The sequence below is a fragment of the Gossypium hirsutum genome, chromosome A11 (assembly GCF_007990345.1).
Source record: "Gossypium hirsutum isolate 1008001.06 chromosome A11, Gossypium_hirsutum_v2.1, whole genome shotgun sequence".
NCBI classification, from domain to species: Eukaryota; Viridiplantae; Streptophyta; class Magnoliopsida; order Malvales; family Malvaceae; genus Gossypium; species Gossypium hirsutum.
In genome coordinates this window covers 21,457,788-21,463,168 of record NC_053434.1, presented here as the reverse complement: position 1 = coordinate 21,463,168, position 5,381 = coordinate 21,457,788, and the positions used below count along the sequence as shown (strand labels likewise).

General features: G+C 36.0%; 2 long non-coding RNA genes across 2 annotated transcripts; both read left to right on the top strand.

Moving 5' to 3' along the window:
* The first annotated feature begins 479 nt into the window (after window positions 1–479).
* LOC107912706 (uncharacterized) lies at window positions 480–1,573 on the top strand. Its single transcript, XR_001688254.2, has 2 exons — window positions 480–878; window positions 1,024–1,573. It is a non-coding gene; the product is annotated as an uncharacterized lncRNA (long non-coding RNA).
* A 991-nt stretch (window positions 1,574–2,564) lies between these two features.
* LOC121209800 (uncharacterized) lies at window positions 2,565–3,086 on the top strand. The gene is made up of 2 exons (XR_005904922.1): window positions 2,565–2,736; window positions 2,844–3,086. It is a non-coding gene; the product is annotated as an uncharacterized lncRNA (long non-coding RNA).
* The last annotated feature ends 2,295 nt before the right edge of the window (window positions 3,087–5,381 follow it).

Here is a 5,381-nt window from a genome sequence, read left to right as displayed (position 1 = left end):
TAATAACATGCGTAAAATAAAAGTAACCTTATTATAGAGTATATATATATACATATATATAGAGAGAGAGAGAAGTTTAAACCAAATAAATTTAAAAGAAAATAGATATATATATATATAGTTACATATATAGGTATATGTATATGGGATAATGTTATGCAAATTAAGAATGAATTTAAAAGACATTATATGTATAAAATAACATAAAGTTGATAGTACACATATAATAAAATGAACTTTATTATAAAATGCATATATATTTGTACAATGGTGTATACCAAAACACAAAAAGACATTCATGTAAAACAGTGTATAAAATATGGCGGTATAATTATCGAAAGAAGAACAAGCCAATGATACATAATGGTGAACACGAATTAAAAGGAAAAAAAATGAAAAATGAAGGAGAAGTAAATGATTTGAAATCAAAATAAAATAATAAGAATGGTTTACAAATGAAATAGTTAAAGGGACCAGTATATGAAGCGTCCGACTATGCGAGGACCAGAAATGGGAATATCCCCTATTCCAAAACGCAGCACTACCATGGGCTAAAACGAAATTGCCTGCAAATCGAGGAGCTAATTTAAAAAAGGGGCCGATTAAACGTGCATACAAAAGGGGAGGACCCTTGGCGCAAATTTCCCTTTAGAACATAAAGGCGACGTTTCTTTGATGGTTAAAGCTCTTCATTCCACTCATTTTCCTTCCCCAAAAATGCAACATGAAATGAAATAAATAAAAATAAATAAAAGGAAGGATCTTTGCTCTGCTAGGGTTCGTCTATTATGCAACTATTAGACCACCATCAGCTTGGTGGCTAGTGACGCGAATGACGATTAACTTTCACCGGCGGGAGCCTCGACCACGAAGATCCGGTAACCTCACTCTCTCTTTTCCTTTTTTCCCCTTTTTTGAAAAAAACTTAGATCTTATACTGTTCTTAAAAAACGAAACAAACTTAAAAGATTTGATTAAAATTTTAACGCCGTTCGACCCTCACCCACATCCATGTGTTTTTAGATGCTTGGGTTTTCATCGGCGTCGATTCAAGTTCCCCTTACGTGTTCATGCTAAGTTTGCGAACCCCCTCAAGAGAAACGAAAAGAAAACAGATCTGGAAAATCACCTTTTTTGCTTTGTATTGCTTGTATATCTTGCGTAAAATGTGTAGGCGTTCGTAACCTTTACATAGACTAAGAACTATGGCTTTATAGCCGAAGGAAAAAAGAAAAAGGAAAATAAATTAAAAATGCCATTTTTTTCATTTGCTGTTCTGCTATTTTTGTTTGTGTTTGCTACCGTGTTCGTCCTTTCTTTTACAGGTACGGGATGCGCTGGCGCTTGGCGTGCGACTGTGCTGGAGTAGGTGTGGCTGCTGGAGGGTACGGAGGCCGTACATGGGGCTTGGCTGGTTGCGTCGCATGGGAAAGAACCCTAGGGTTCTAAAATTTCTGGGCCATTTGGGGTATTGGGCTGAGTCATTTCGTAAGTGGGCTTGTGACTTGGGTCTTGGGTCATGTAATCTGAACTTTGGACATTTATTGGACTGTTATAAATTTATTTTATGTTTTATGGCTTGTTTGTAACGGGCCCGGGCATATTTGGCCCACTACACATGTGTTTATTGATTGACCCAAAGGTAAGTTAATATTTGGCAGAATTACAACGACATCTGTGGTGATAAATGAGTGACAATTATAAGGTATTTTATGTAAGCAATAAGTTAGTCCAAAGATTAATTCATTACTTGACATAATTTATTGCCAATGTTTGATTGCTACAGCAAGAGTACCGTTTACTGTTAATATTACTGTCCAAAGACTTGATATTAATGTAGTGTTTGGTATCTTGAGATGGGATTAGCCATTATATTGAATTTATTGTTTACTTATGAATATTGATTTAAGCTTGTTTTTTTTTCTCTATTCAGCTAATTCATCTTCTACTGCTACAATATCTACTAATATAAATTCTATACCCATGCTTAATGGAACTAATTTTAAGGAATGGAAAAGGCACTTACTTATAGTGCTTGGCTGTATGGACATAGACCTTGCACTAAGGGAAGAACAACCTGCACCTCTCACCGCGGAAAGCACCCCTGATATTAAGAGGGATTTTGAAAGATGGGATCGTTCAAATCGCATGAGTCTAATGATCATGAAACACAGCATTCCAGAAGCCTTTAGGGGCACAGAATCTGAAGAGATTACTCAGGCCAAAGGTTTCCTTGATGAAATTGAGAAACATTTTGCTAAAAACGATAAGGTTGAGATGACATCACTTCTGACTTCTTTGATGTCTATGAAGTATAAAGGTCAAGGAAACGTAAGGGAGTACATTATGGAGATGTTCCATACTGCTTCAAGACTTAAGGCACTTAAGATCGAGCTTTCTGAGGAATTGCTTGTTCTTATGGTTTTGGTATTGCTTCCTGTACAGTTTAACCAATTTAAAATTAGTTATAACTGTCAAAAGGAGAAATGGACCCTAAATAAGCTCATTTCTTGTTGTGTGCAAGAGGAAGAAAGGTTGAAGCGTGATAAGTCGAAAGTGCTGATTTGGCCAATGCCCCTAAGGACAAGGGCAATAAAAGAAAATATCAGAATGAAGCTGCTAAGGGTCCAGCCCAAAAGAAACAACAACAAGCTACAGAGAGTTGTTTCTTTTGTAATAAGTCTGGACACGTAATGAAAGATTGTACCAAATATCATGCTTGGCGTGTAAAGAAAGGTATAATTCTTAATTTGGTCTGTTCTGAGATTAATTTAGCTTCAGTACCTAGAAACACTTAGTGGATAGATTTTGGTGCTACTACTCACATACGTGTTTCTATGCAGGGTTGCCTGAGTTACCGAAAGCCAAGTGATGGTGAAAGACACATCTTTGTGGGCGATGGAAAATCGGTAGAAGTGGAAGCAATTGGGCATTTTAGGTTGTTATTAGGAACTGATTTTTATTTGGATTTAAAAGACACTTTTGTTGTACCGTCATTTAGACGGAATTTAGTTTCTGTTTCTTCGTTGGACAAATTTGGATATTATTGTTCATTCGGAAACAATCAATTTAATTTGTCTTTAAATTCAAATGTTATTGGAACTGGTTATTTAAATACTTATGACAACCTTTATTTGCTAGAAACATTTGTATCCTATAATGAAACCTTGCATGTGGAATCACGGGGTATTAAACGCAAATTAAATAAGGAAAATTCAGCATCATTATGGCATAAGCGCTTAGGTCATATCTCAAAAGTTAGAATTGAACGCCTTGTGTCTGATGGTATTTTAAAGTCCCTTAACTTCACAAAATTTGATGTTTGTGTCGATTGCATCAAGGGAAAATAGACCAAAACCAAGAGATTGGGTGCCAACAGATCTTCAGACGTCTTAGAACTAATTCATACAGATATTTGTGGGCCATTCCCTACGGCATCATGGAATGGTCAACAATATTTCATAACATTTATAGACGATTACTCACGTTATGGGTACCTATATCTCATTCATGAGAAATCCCAGTCTTTGGACGTGTTCAAAACTTATAAAGCTGAAGTTGAGAATCAACTCAAAAAAATGATTAAAAATGTTAGATTTGATCGTGGTGGTGAGTACTACGGTTGATATGATGGCTCAAGTGAACAATGTCCAGGACCATTTGCAAAATTCCTAGAGGAATGTGGTATTGTCCCACAGTACACCATGCCAGGATCACCTAGTATGAATGGTGTAGCTGAAAGACGAAACAGAACTCTTAAGAATATGGTAAGGAGCATGATTGCTCATTCTACCTTACCTGAGTCCTTCTGGGGAGAAGCATTAAAGACAACAGCTTACATTCTAAATAGAGTACCCAATAAAGCAGTTGCAAAAACACCTTATTAGCTTTGGACAGGTCAAAAGCCTAGTCTAAAGCACTTTCACATTTGGGGATGTCCAGCTAAGGCAAGGCCTTATAGGCCTCATGAAAAGAAATTGGACTCCAAAACAATAAGCAGCTACTTTATTGGCTATTCTGAGCGATTTAAGGGCTATAAATTTTATGATCCCATAATAAAGAATATTTTTGAGACAGGAACTGTAACATTTTTTGAGGATGTTAAGTTTGGGGGGAGAAATAAGGTTAGAGACATTGCTTTTGAGGAGGAATTGGATTCTAACTAAATTCCTACTATCACTTTTGATGATGTTCAGGTTCTTATACCTATCATTGATCAAGAAGTGATTCTAGAACCTCTACAAGACAATGTTGAACAACTCCCCATTCAAAATGAGGTAATTGTTTCAGAAGAACAAACTCAACAACCTCCAGAACAAGTGCCATTAAGGAGGTCCACAAGAGAAAGGAGAAATGTTATTCCAGATGATTATATTGTATTTCTCCAAGAACATGAGGATGATAATGGAATGATGGAAGATGATCCAATCAACTTTCATCAGGCCATGAAAAGTTCTAATTCTCAAAAGTGGATTGACATGAAAGATGAGTATAAATCTATGCAAGACAATAAAGTTTGGGAACTTGTCCCATTACCTGAAAGTGCAAAACCAATTGGTTGTAAATGGATATTTAAAACCAAGAGGGATGCAAATGGTAATGTGGAAAGGTATAAGACATGTCTTGTAGCTAAAGGATATACTCAGAAAGAAGGCATTGATTTTACAGAGACCTTCTCTCCAATTTCATCGAAAGACTCCTTTAAGATAATCATGGCACTTGTTGCTCATTTTGATCTTGAGTTACATCAGATGGATGTTAAGACTGCGTTTCTTAATGGCGACATTGAAGAAACAATTTATATGGTGCAACCAGAAAATTTTGAGTCGAAAGATTCAATGAATATGGTTTGCAAATTGATAAAATCCATCTATGGACTCAAACAAGCTTCCCGTCAATGGTACCACAAGTTTCATCAAATAATTATTTTGTTCAGTTTTGAAATGAATATTGTTGATGATTGTGTGTATCACAAATTCAATGGGAGTAAGTACATATTTCTGGTTCTATATGTTGATGACATTTTGCTTGCCACTAACGATATAGGCTTATTGCACGAAACCAAGAGATTTTTATCCAAGCATTTTGAGATGAAAGATCTTTGCATACAGAATTTTATCCTCTTTTGTTTTAGGAATTCAGATACATCGAGATCGATCTCGAGGTATTCTTGGATTATCACAAAAGAGCTATATCGATAAAGTACTCAAAAGGTTTGGCATGCAGAATTGTAGACCAGGTAACACCCCTGTAGCTAAAGGAGACAAATTTAGTCTTACTCAATGCCCTAAAAGTAACCTTGAAATTCATGAAATGCAAAAGATTCCCTATGCATAAGCTCTTGGGAGTTTAATGTATGCTCAAGTATGTACGCGTCTGGA